Source organism: Triturus cristatus, chromosome 9, assembly GCF_964204655.1.
Source record: "Triturus cristatus chromosome 9, aTriCri1.1, whole genome shotgun sequence".
Classification (NCBI taxonomy): domain Eukaryota; kingdom Metazoa; phylum Chordata; class Amphibia; order Caudata; family Salamandridae; genus Triturus; species Triturus cristatus.
Window position 1 is genome coordinate 733,697,766 of NC_140592.1, and position 12,867 is coordinate 733,710,632.

The 12,867-nt window shown below is 46.2% G+C and overlaps 1 long non-coding RNA gene and 4 other non-coding genes across 5 annotated transcripts; all 5 read left to right on the forward strand.

The window, feature by feature from the left end:
• The first annotated feature begins 245 nt into the window (after nucleotides 1–245).
• On the forward strand, nucleotides 246–315 carry LOC146798662 (small nucleolar RNA SNORD30). The gene has a single exon (XR_014969396.1). It is a non-coding gene; the product is annotated as a small nucleolar RNA SNORD30 (small nucleolar RNA).
• A 282-nt stretch (nucleotides 316–597) lies between these two features.
• LOC146798663 (uncharacterized) lies at nucleotides 598–5,386 on the forward strand. The gene is made up of 5 exons (XR_014968745.1): nucleotides 598–741; nucleotides 1,157–1,204; nucleotides 1,440–1,517; nucleotides 5,025–5,087; nucleotides 5,261–5,386. It is a non-coding gene; the product is annotated as an uncharacterized LOC146798663 (long non-coding RNA).
• Nucleotides 814–938, forward strand: LOC146798664 (small nucleolar RNA SNORD22). The gene has a single exon (XR_014969388.1). It is a non-coding gene; the product is annotated as a small nucleolar RNA SNORD22 (small nucleolar RNA).
• LOC146798665 (small nucleolar RNA SNORD31) lies at nucleotides 1,304–1,371 on the forward strand. The gene has a single exon (XR_014969371.1). It is a non-coding gene; the product is annotated as a small nucleolar RNA SNORD31 (small nucleolar RNA).
• Nucleotides 5,119–5,188, forward strand: LOC146798666 (small nucleolar RNA SNORD31). Its single transcript, XR_014969378.1, has one exon. It is a non-coding gene; the product is annotated as a small nucleolar RNA SNORD31 (small nucleolar RNA).
• Nucleotides 5,387–12,867: the final 7,481 nt, after the last annotated feature.

Consider the following 12,867-nt stretch of genomic DNA (forward strand, 5'->3'; position numbering starts at 1 on the left):
TGCTGATGCAAGTTACATTCCCAAGCGCTGTCGGTGATGAGTACACTAGCTCACTTTGATTCCTTGTGAAACGTACCGAACAACTGACAACGCGGAGGGAGGGGCTGGGACCTGTTCTTGCACTGTCTGCAGTACTCACCATGCACATTGCTTTCCCGACAGGTCTCCACGGCTGACGGACGTCTTGCAGTCTCACAGGGTAAGTTTTATTCAGGGGGCGCTCTGTGGGTGTCTTGGATGTGCACTGATATGATGATTTACTCATGGAATCTCGTTCGTCTGAAATTCTGATGAGACCTTGTTTTTCTGACAGCTGTGGGTGGGGTTCTGGGAGTATTGTGCCCGTCTGGGAGATGCAGGTGACGAGTTAAAGGGGCAGTGTTTAAATGTGCCTGTTTTGTCTTCTAGATTGAAGCGGTATCCTGATCCTAGTCGGGGATGAGCTGCTTTGCAGGTAAATATATTGGGTGCTGGACCTCGCCCCCGACCCCCCGCTCCCCCCTCGTTACTTTAACTGCCTCGTGGCTTCACTCTGAATGCTGCCCTTTCTCCGGGGCCTGCAGTCCCATCTGGAATGATTAACTTGTAACCACTATACCTTGAGCCTTGGCTGTGATAACACTCGTCGCTATCCTGACTAGATGGGACCCTGCTCCCTGCCTCGCCTCTCCCATTTGAAGGATTGTTTGTAAAGTCTTTCCTTTGCTTTACAGGCGCTGTCTCTCCCGGTGACTTTCTTAGGTGAGCGTCTTCAATCTCTATTTACTAAAGAATGGGGTGTGATGCGTAGCCTTGCATGTACGCGGGGACCAGTCGAGATGATGAAATCCTCACACGTCTTACTATCTGTCTGGTGCCAGAACCTGCAAAGGTGAACCCACTGGCACCGCAGGTGTGAGAAGAGGACAACTTGTTCCAGATGGAACAGTCTGACAGACCTGGTTCAGCTGTCAAATGTGGCTTTAGCTAGCATGTGGTGTTAATGATGTGGCCAAACTGGGGGTTATTTGTGAAGTACTTTAGACTTTGGTGTGGTACATGGCCACTGAGACGGGAACAAGACTGCAAATTGGTGTTTAGGGGCGGGGGGGGTCGTTGTCTGGTTGAAGTAGGGTCTCGACTTGCTACATTTATTTACTGAGTCTTTTTGTTGCAGGATTCACCCCAGGGATGCAGCGCTCTGACTCACTCGTAAGGAGCAAAGGTAAGGCGCATGTCCTGATGTAGGGATACTAGTGGGATCAAAGCGTTTGGTGGCTTTTGAGGTGCTGGACAGCGGGCAACCCTTTATTTTCCTGACCGTGAGCTTTGTGATGAACCCATTACCGCCCCAGTCTGATTTCTGTGACTGATAGGTATTTTCTGAAGCTAAATCGGCGTACTGTTATCTACTGCAACAGTGAGATGTGGGTTGTAACTCCTTCTTCTGTTTCTTACAGTGTTTAGAGAATCCTCAACTCCTACGTCGTAGCCGGACTTGGAAGAACTACTGTTTGAAAGGGCGACAACTGCAATAGGTAAGCGGCTACCTGCCTCGATTGGCACTGAGGTCCAGATGTGGACTAGGGCAAGTGACTTAATATCCACGTGCCTTATCTTTGGGGAGTGAGGCTGGCGCTTATGAAGTTTAAAGCTGTGCTTCTAAATTGCCATTACCAGATCACTTGACTGCTCTATTCTTTGTATTTCTAAGCTTCACTCACCACCTTAGCTCCACAGCAATGCCGCGCGACCCCTGTTTGTACCCCTGAAACAGTTCACACCCAAGTCCATGTCGACGGGTTTAGCTTAAAATAAAACCATCGTCCTAAAATGAGAACTTGACGAGGCCAATTGTACATGCCAGTCAGTTGGCACATTTGCACCTAATCGGAGCGCTTCTGATATAGTTCAGAACAGCGGCTTTACTGTAGAGCCTAGTTGTAAAACTATTTAGGCCAATGAACATGAACCTTGTCAATTCAAACCTCGTGGGCTACACAATTGGGTGTGAGGCCCCAGACATGTAGAAGTGATCAGGTTTTTGAGTGCTCCCACTATTGGCATCAAGTGTCAATGCCCAGTTTTTACATAGTAGAATGTGAAAGTTTGCCCTTCAGACAAATAGTTAAGGGTGTACTCTAAAAATAGTAACCCTCTTAAACTACATGTGTCCTAGAATTCGCGTTTTTTTGGGGTACCCATGACTATCAAATGATTTTGAGAAGCTAACCTTTAAATCTAGGTTCAGCTTAAATGATGTGAAAGATTCAAGCAGTCATTGACCATTGTAAACGTATTTCTCAACTGGCAGTGAAGGTTTAATACACTGCACCATGCCCACAACACGCGGAAGCCAAATTAGATTAGAGCTGTTAGTCTGCCCAGGTATTTCAATGCAGGTGAACACCCCCTCCCCCTTCTAACCGTAATTCTCTTGGGTCGAGCCTAGACAGTATGTGCTGTTCCGCAAAACTTGTATCTTCTGTGGGCCTTTGGCACACCCATTCATTTGCTATTGGTGGTTTCCTGTGGCATTCTGAAATTCTTGCTTTTTATTGCTTTTTCTCGTGTAACTGGCCCTACATGGCTCGTCCCCTCCCGTTGCAACTTCACAAACCAATCCTTGTTTGTCGACCGATAAAAGTTTGAAGAATGAGAATTTCATTAATAAGATCACTTTATTGCGTTTCAAAAGTCCTAAATGAAAGACCAGGCGTCTCTTATGTGCTCTCTACTATGCGAAAGATTCTCCCCGGATTACCCGTAATGGGTCCGTACAGCTAGTCACTTTTTTCTTTTTCAGGCAAAAGTAGATCGTCCTGTCGCAAAATATCAGTCCCTGAGACAGCGTAGTTCCACCTTCATGCTTTATTTCATAATTTCCTTTTTTCTTTTTTCTGTGTCTCCTGAGTGCCCATTATGGCATTTCGCAGTGACACGTTAAAAACAAAGTTCATTTCGAGCCCTTGTGGCTCTTCGTCCGGGGTCTCTCTCAGAAGTCACAGCCAGCAATCTCATTCCTTTCAAATTACGTTGCTTAATGAGGACACATTGCTGGCTGTGACTAATGAAATTATGATCTTTCTTGATATCGACCCTCTACTACTTTAAGAGGAATAACGTTAACATCGACACAAAGACCAATACTACCCTGAAGAAGTCCCAAGAGGGATGAAACGCGTTGGCAAAGCAATTGTGTGGTGATTTTAAAAATAACGAAACAAGAGATTTACAATAAAATTTTCTATACCTACAATCAAGATATGACTGATATTCAAGTCTGGGAAGTTATTCATCTTTTCACATTGTGTTTGTTAGAATAAGGTGTACTATGGTAGTTAATAAATAAACGCCTCTCGGGTGCAGGGTTAATTTCTAGTTCTGGATAATAGTGGATTTTAACCAACATTTTGGGATTTATGTGGGTCACATCACAGACCTACTGCACCGAGACTCAATGCTAATCTAATAGGGCTACTAATTGGTGACGTCTGGTGCTGGACTGTTTCAAACTCTGACCCTTTTCTTTTGTCAATGTATTTAAAACTAACCTTTGCAGTCTGATCTGAGCAGTGCCCAACTTAGGGAAGGATCTCATGCAAGTCAACACTCCACCCAGAATTTCTTATGAATCCATGAACTACTTTAGCCATTAGACCTGCAGACCACCTGATTACCACAAAATAGGAAGGGCAAGCAATCTGTGTCTTAAACATTTTGCCTATCTTTGGTAGATTTAACATGGCGTCCTCTTTCTTGGGTTTGTCTGCTGCACCAGATTCAATTGACTACAGCCTGGGGCTATTCAAGCAGTGACCTGGTAGTGCACCCTCCTGGATTGATTTCACTCTTTCCCCAATAGTACTAATGGGCAATGCCACTGACAATACAGGGATTGCTGCTGAACTAGGGCTATTCATGCCTCCAAATTTGGTTATATATTCACTTCCATAATGGTGGGGAGTTAGTGATGGATGGAGCAATTTCAATCGCGTTCTCCGAGGAAATCGGGCCAAGAGGATGGCCCCGCCTAGTACTGCACTTGAAGCCCTGCTTTTAACTGCAGCTTCCACCAGGAATGCCGGGGATGTACTAGATTCTCGAGCTGTGGCTAGGTTGTAAATTGCGCAAAATCAAAGGGAAGTATACAGCAAATAAATAGCCATGAACAGAATGCTCAAGGGAACAGGAAGCAGCCACATCGAATCCCAAAATCCTCCATTACACAAGGTAATTGACAATAAGCAGGTACAAAAACGGTTTGTTCCCGAGCAATGACAAAGATAAACTGTCCAATATAAGGTAACAAATATCACAAGAACCAGATCCAATCCATATGTGAGGATTTCTCTTCTTTATTCTTTCAGTTGTCCTGATCACATATTCCACAAAGTCAGACCAAGAATAGATGCGGCCTCTGGTTCTTGTGATATTTATTACCTTATATTGGACAGTTTATCTTTGTCATTGCTCGGGAACAAACCATGCCGGGGATGTAGTCCCACCTGCCACAACAGCCACGTTCAGCAGGTCCCTTTCTTGTACTCCATTACTGATAGCTGGATTTATGACCGCTGGCTTTCTAAGTAATCCAAAACTGGTGGCGTTTCAAGAACTCCCCTGCCTCTCCCCTTTTTCGCCATGTTTTGTAGGCAATTAGTAAATTTTAGTGTTTACTAAAGAGATTGTGCTCGGCCTGTTCTCTGCCCTAAACGCACACCAGACCCAGTGACTCTCCACTGAGGCCAAAGGATCCAAGTTTGCAGTAAATCCGCCTCCTTCACCCCTAACAGCTGTTTTCAGCTAAACACTAAGCCAGGACAATTGCACACGTTTTCAAACCACTTCTCCCAGTTCATTAACGTCCCACATCAAATGCTCCTTTTACTCTGGAATGTGCAGTCAATTTTGCTCTTGAGGTACAAAAACTGGGTGATGTATTGCGGTACTGTCGGCGGGTGAGCGCGGAGGCATGTTAAGCATGACCAGGTAACTGCCCCATTACCTTTGTATTTAACACGTGTACTCTTCTCTCTGCCCAGGTCTTTCAACCGTGCCAACCTCTGACTGATCCTCGTGCTTGATGCTGCCCAGGGCTCTGCCAGGTGAGAAGTTCTCGAGAACACAATGTGCATCTGAGTAAATGATGAACCTGATACCGCCCCAGTCTGAATATTCTGTGACTGACGGTGTTCTCTGATGCTCAAACTGGAAGAGTGCAGGAAACATATATGTTGTATCTTGCGGTAATTAATTCAGATGTATGCTTGGATTCTAGATTTGGATTGCAAAGCCAGGTGTGAAGTCCCTTGAAGACCGCCAGTTGGAAATGACAACCTAAATGTTGCTGTTCTCCTGAACCTGCTTTGTGAACATTAAAGTGTTTAAATTGGAGCTTTGTAAACTCGTGTTGCATTCACTTATTTCTAGTGCTTCATATGCTAAGCGAGGCCTCTTAGTAACCGGTTTGCCCCTGATTCTGGGTTTATAGTGAATATGTAATGCACAGCCCCCGTGCTGGTCTATAGGCTTCCCATATGGCTGCACAGAACATGTTAAAACATGCATGCACACCCGATTGCTAACTTGTAGTAGATTTAAATCTACATCTTGTCTGGAGGAGAGACCTGTTGACGCCCTCGAAGTGGTAGGTGATTGGCTGTCTGAATGGAAACGAAGCTGGGTGGTTTAAAGGGTATATCTGCTTTGACTTTTTCGAGGGAGTAGCCTCTAACCATAGATTGTTCAAACCTTGCTCTTAAGGGGTGCAGGGAACCAGTACGATGGTGCAGAGTACAGGTGGGAGATTGTGACAGCTGGCTGTGGCAAAGATAGTCCTTTGGCAGAAACGAGCCTTTTTGAGGCGACCACAAGATGGACTAAGACACTTGCCATTTTAAAGTTGGCATCAATAGTCCTGCTGAGTTACTGCAGTGTTGGGATGGAATGGTACATAAGTTACGTTGGTGTTGTAGGCAGTACATTCTCACACTAATGCAGTGGTAGTTGGATGTCCCTGCTTTCACTGGCTTTTGGCAAACCATGCCTGCCACTAGGTGTGGTTGGAAGGTAATGTAGAAAGCATGCAACATTCAACAGTATTTTTGGGGGGGGTAGGAACTGAACCTTTTTCATAATGGAGCACCAAATTATATGGCAAATGTAGATTACGTAGCTTAAGGCAGCAGTTTGCATAACATTGCATTAATGGTTTATTGTGAATGGCAAAGAGGCATTGTTACTAAGCCAGTTTACAGTATGGTTATTACTTTGCAAAAGCCCTTTGTAGCCATTGTGCCTTTAAGCTGCTAGATGCTTGACTCTACTTGCTGGGATTACATCTGCCAGTTATGCCACAATGTGGATTGTGTGGTTTTAATTGTGCAAAAACATTTGTGGGATTAAATCCTTGAATAAGGAGCAGTATTATTATAGGAAACATGAAATTAATTTGAACAAAGGGCATGTGAGTCTTAGTGTGCTTGAAGGATAGTGGAGATATAGAGGGAAGGGTCTGAAGTTTTGTTTTGGGGGGGGGGGTCGACAGTGGCCCTAAGTTTCAAATAATGAGAATGGCATGTAAATTCTAAGGAGTGTTGGTGACTGCCTCATATTCGGGAGCTTAACTTATTAGTAAATGCCTTTAGAGTGTCATCTGCATAGTTATTGCATGTGAGGTAAAATTGACTGATCAATGCCTGTAATTACTTCATGTAGATGTTAAGCATGGGTGAGATGACAGCCTTATGGGACCCCCTTTTGTGAAGTACAGTTTGGATGAGAAAGGGGGTGTGGATGGCATTAGTTCTGTTTTGAAGGTCGGATGTGATCCAGTCAAGCAATCCCTTCTATGCAGCCTTCGTAGAGCCATGGTCAACTGTGTCAAAGGCAGCTGAGGGGTCCAAGAGGTAGTGCAGCACCCTGTTCCGGTCAATAGTTTTACGGGCATCCCAGATGGCAACATGGGCATATTTTGTGCCGCTTCCTGGATGGAATCCTGTTTGGAAGTCAAAGCATGAAATTAACTTGAATTAATATCTGGGCGAATGCTGCTTCCTATCAGTTGGCCCTGCAACGTTTCATTGAGGAAATTGGGGCACCGAGTTTGTTTTACACACAGATCATCCATTCGTTTTCACTACAAAAGGTTTGGATATCACAATGAATGATTAGGTTAGACTAATCTTACAAGATGAAATCTGTCCCAGAGAAAAGGAATGTCTTGGGTGTCTGTCAAGGTTAACAGTCCAGGGTCAGGAGGAATGTGAATAGGGATGAAGGGATGGTGGCTTGTTGCAGTATTATTGTCAGGCGAATCTTGCATGAAAAATGGATACAGGGGTTAAAGAATGTCAGGAGGTCATATATGTTTTGGGGGATGACCAAGGAAAGGTGAGGGGTCGGATTGTGCTGAAAGCTATTGAAGCGAATTGTTGGTGGCTGGCATGTTATGGAGAGTTAATATTTTGGTTGTACCTGGAACTTTAAGAACATTCTGAAGTCTTTTCATCAAGGCCATATTGGGAGGAATGCAACAAAATGTAGGATAAGGGCTGAATATTGGGGTCCAGGCGTGGAAAGACGAGAAGTGTAGCATTAGAAATTGTACACCATGCGCAGGGAGTAGCAAATCATAAAGGGCGGAGTACCAGCTTGTGGTAACTGAAAAACGATGCCCTTTGTAGGAAAATCGGTTTGAATATCTTGGGGCCCAACAGTGCTTTAGGAACTAGTCCTAAATATGCTTTTGTGGCAATAGGTTATCATTCGAGGTGGCCAGAGGTTAAGTTTACTCATCAGGTACCAACTTGTCATGTGATCTGTTCCCTTGAAGAAATATGGGATAAAGTAGAAGTAAAGCTCCCAATTTTTTACAGATATGTTTTACAGATAAATACAGGCATAAAAGTTTCTTTTCTGCTTATTAAAAGCAGAAAAATGAACAATTGTGCTTGAGTGATTTGCCACGCTGTCCTTAGTAAATTCCAGGCCAACAGCTGAGCAGATACTCATAGGGAGGTAAAAAGCAGGATGAGATTTCATTGAACCAGCATATAGTAACATATGTCTGTATTTAATGTTTACTTGTGGCTGTAGTGTTCTGTTGTATAGGGCTGCTTAATTTGTTAAAATGCAACAGGCATTAAAGATAAGTGCATGTTTATCAGTTAAATAACAGGTTTGTTAAATTTGGAAATATACCATTTTACAACTCCATTTATCAAAACACAAATATGGATATACCATTAAGATGGCTACAAATAATTATAGCTAGATGCAAATGTTAAAAATAAATACAATAAACCGGGAGCCTCAAGTGTAAAGAATGGAAGTCCATGCTAGGTGCGTGTTTTGCACAGCCTGATTGATGTGCTTCGGTCTCCACTCTTCTCGGTCTGTCTTCTGACCAGTGAGCTAAGGAGTCTATTAACAGGAGGGTGCCACTTAGTTCTTTGAATGAGCAACCAGCAATACATATTGTTTCGCAGGAATAACTGCGCAAATAATTTCATCTTGCTGATGCTGAACGGCATCCGCGACAATCCTAGTGGATGGCCATGCATGGTGGCCCTAGCAGCACCATGCATGTTTTACAATAAGGCAGACCTTAGTTTTTAATGTTGCTGCACCTGGCCTATAAAAAGACTAAATTAACCTATAGAAATTGTACCCCAAGTTGGGAAAGACTTTCACTTGTAGTTCCTAAAATGTAAGCTGTAGTTGCTTCTGATTTCTTACCTGGGCCTGTGTTCGGACACCAACATAACCAATGGCTCGTGGGTATGGTTGTTGCAGGTCCTTGTGCAGTGAGTGATATTGCATCAGTTGCGCCTTCCTGAAGGTTTCTGCTTTGGGGGGTTGTTACAGAGCGGCACAAAGTCTTGGTGTGTGCTGGAGGCCATCATTGAATTCCAAACGGTGAACTGTTGCCATTTCGGTATTTAAGGACCCCTCAACGTATCAGTAGCTTGCGAGGAGCTGAGCCCTGGTTTGCATGAACTAGCAATAAAATTCTGTCGCCTCGTGAGGTACAATTTCGATAAACTGCAACCACTATTTCTGCACTGTCTGCATAGTGGTGGCTAAACTTGGATTCGTGAAGATCATTACTTGGATTTTGCTTAGACTGAATTATGCTCTGCATAGGCGCATTTAATATGATGTTGAAAACCAGTAGGTATTTTGCCCAAGAGGCTGATATCTTATGAGTAGGATATACTCTGACTTGGGGCACAGCTGCACTTTGGAGTTACCAGGTGACCTATAAGTAGGTCCTCAATTAGTTTGCAAATATACCAATTTCAGAGGAATGCGAGGATGCAGTTTTGCCTCGCACCCAATTGCTTCTCACTTGAGGCCAGTCAGTTCTTTTCGATTTTTATTTTGATCTAATTTTATAAATACTACTCAATTCAAAGCCCTTGAAGCAGTCATCGGTAGCAACGTATTCCAGAATACATTTGTGTCCACGGTATTTAAGGCAATAGAGTAGTTTGCAAATGCAGAGTACAATGGCCCTGAAAACACTTGAGGCTACTTGCTTCCATGGTGTACACCATGCAGTGTGGGCACAACTCCAGGGCCTCAAGAGAGGGCTAATGTGGATAAGATGTGTACAACACCTTTATGGGAATAGAGGGCGGCAGCAGGTCTTCTACAAGAGTTAATTAAAAGAGAGGATGTATGAGAAGAGGGTGGGGACAGAAAGAACGAAATGGCTACTTTGTGATGGCCAGACTTCAGATTTCCTCAGGGCCTTTCTCCTGCTCCAAGAGTGTGTACACAATGGATGGTACAGGTGGAGAGGAGAAATGGTGTACATAATAGTTGGAGGATCAAGTTGGCCAGTTGTGCCGTTTCACCGTGGGTCCCGATTAGCATGCCCACATTGTGATAAAGTGGCTCTGTATATACTGTTCCCAAATAAGTAGTGTGTGTACAGAGTCCACAGTCCCCAGAGGTTTGGCAGAGGCTAAAGTTAGATATAACCTTACTCTCTAAAGTGGTAGCTTGGTCGAGCAGTAAGGCAGTATCAGAGGACAGTGTAAAGCAGTTGTTGCACACACTCAGTCAGCAAATGGTCTCACACACTCAATAACTGAACTCTAGGTCAATGGTTTATATAAAAAAATGTTTGTTTTAGAACCAACAATAGGTATTAAAATATACTTTTATCAGAATGAGAGGCTTTAGGTAAATACATTTGCAGGTTGTTGCAATAGGCAGCACAATTTCAAACCTATTAATGCATTGAGTTCAATGGAAGTTTTAAGTTATTTGCAATAGATTACTCCAGGACTGGATCCTAGATTCACTCCTGGGACAGTTCTTAGAAACAAGTGATAAAAGTCGACTTAGTTACTGTTGTGATTTTTAGGCAATATTTTGCGATTTTAAAAGTTGACAGTTTTTCTATGAAATTTCTTCTCTGATTCCCTATGGGAGAAAATTCAAGTTGCAGGTAAGTATGTTCTTGTTACTTTTGTAATCCAGTACTGGGTTCCTAGACTCAGTACTGGGACCTCTATCTAAAACAGGTAAGTAATTACGTTTTCACAGTTGGTACGATTTCTAAAGCATATTTGAAGTTTGCAAAAATCGACACTTAGAAGAAATTGGGTTACTGCTAAGTACGGTTGTGAATATTTTTCAGGGTCAGTGCTGGGCACTGGGATCTCAACTAATAGCAGGTGAGTATTTTCGTTTTCGTTACTCGGTTGATTTTTGGTGAATGTTTTAGGTTTTAGAAACTCCACACTTAGAAGAAATTTCAGAGGAAACCAGTCAATGTTACCCTATGGAAGAAAATTGGGTTATCGGCTTTTGGGTAAGTACTCGACTGGCAGAGTGAAGGTTCTGGGCACAGACTCCGGGGTCTCCCAGGGTCAGGTAAGTACAGTTGTTACACTCAGCGGCACAGGTGCAGAGTGAGTTAGGCCCAATGTTATCCTATGGGAGGCAGGGGGGCCTTGGTTGGTGGCTGCTGACTAGCGGGCCACGAGGCTGTGGTCGCTGGGCCCCTGGTCGCTGGGCCCCTGGTCGCTGGGCCCCTGGTCGCTGGGCCCCTGGTCGCTGGGCCCCTGGTCGCTGGGCCCCTGGTCGCTGGGCCCCTGGTCGCTGGGCCCCTGGTCGCTGGGCCCCTGGTCGCTGGGCCCCTGGTCGCTGGGCCCCTGGTCGCTGGGCCCCTGGTCGCTGGGCCCCTGGTCGCTGGGCCCCTGGTCGCTGGGCCCCTGGTCGCTGGGCCCCTGGTCGCTGGGCCCCTGGTCGCTGGGCCCCTGGTCGCTGGGCCCCTGGTCACTTGCTCAGGGCAAATGGGGAAGTAGATGGTGTAGAGGTTACACTGCCAGGGCCTCTCGGGCGGCTGGGTGCAGGGTACAATGGGAAAGCTCCTGGTTGAAAAAAGGCTGCAAGCTCGGGGACGAAGATTCTTCAGGTGCCACCACCACTTCGAGAGGTAAGTTGGGTAGTTGGAGGATAGGTAGGTACCCAGGAGTTGGGCACAGGGGACCGCAGGGCACCGGGTGCAGGGGTGCCTTTTGGTGTCGTGAAATCTTACCCTCTGTTGATCGTGGTTGGGGGGAGTGGGGGGGTACCTGGTTCTGAGGCTGCAGGCTTCGTCAGGAGCGTCTAGGTGAGTCCTTGGGTGCCGGATTCGGGGTCACAGTCGCCGAGGGGAAGTTCTCGGGGTCTTTGTTCACTCCGGCACAGACCAGGCTTGCGGGTGCAGGGTTTGTGGTCCCGGGCTGATGCCAGGGGTTAGAAGCTGGGTTTGAGCAGAGCCTCTGTTCATGGGCGTCCCAGGTGCTTAGAGCCAAAAGGTAGCCAGGTCCTCCGGGGTTTGTGAGGTTGCTGGCCATGAGGTGCCGGGATGGAGCAGGAGCAGGTTCGAGGGTCGACAGGCCGGTAGGGCTGGGGGCCAAAGCAGTTGGTGTCTTCCTCTTCTTAGCAGCTGCACAGCAGGTCTTCCTCCTTCTTGCTGCTCTTAGTTTTTCGGGATCTGGAATCTAAGGAAGGAAGGTTCAGGGTGCCTCTAAATACTAGATTAGGGGCGTTACAGGTAGGTAAAGGGCAGGTACCAATGGGTGGGTACACCCCCTATCCTGCCCCTCTCCTGTGGGAGGGGGGCAGTAGCCTATTCCTGATTGGACAGGGCCTCCCATCTTCAAGATGGCGAGCGCCGGAGATGTGCTTCACCTTTCCTCCCCCACCTGAGGGGTGGGGTAGGCAGGCTGGCACATTCCCTGTCCTTATTTGTGGTTCCTAGCCAGGCTTCCTGCCAGAGTGGGGGTAGCAAGTGGCCTGGGGAAGCTCAGAGGCGGCATGCCTTTGAAGCTTCCCCCTGTCCATCCTGGGGGAGAAGACCTAGCACCTCGCCCAGGATGTGCATTGTTGCAGGCCCAGGAGAGCGGGGGCTCTCCTACCCAGGGGTCCAGCAACATGTCTGCTGTGGGGCAGCCTAGGCAGCCTCCCAGACCAGACGTGGATTGTAGGTTATGTTTCAGGGGGCATCGCTGAGATGCCCTCTGGGGTGCTTGGTACATTAAATCCCACATTGGCATCAGTGCGGGTTTAATGTGCTGAGAAGTTTGATACCAAACTTCTGTCTTCAGTATTGCCATTATGGTGCTGTGGAGTTCGTGTTTGACGAGCTCTCAGCACCATGTACTCTTAAATGGCAGCACTGCACTTAGTGCCCAGGAGTGGACCTGGGTACTGTAGGGGCACAGGGCTCATGCTCCTGTGCCCACACCACTGGCATAGGGCACCCAGCTAAAGGGGTGGCTGATGTATGCCAGGGCAGTGTAGGTGGTGGGCATGGCACACGGGATGTGTGCCATGTCGACTCTGTTCTGTCTTTTACCCAGACACTCAGCCTGCCAGGAC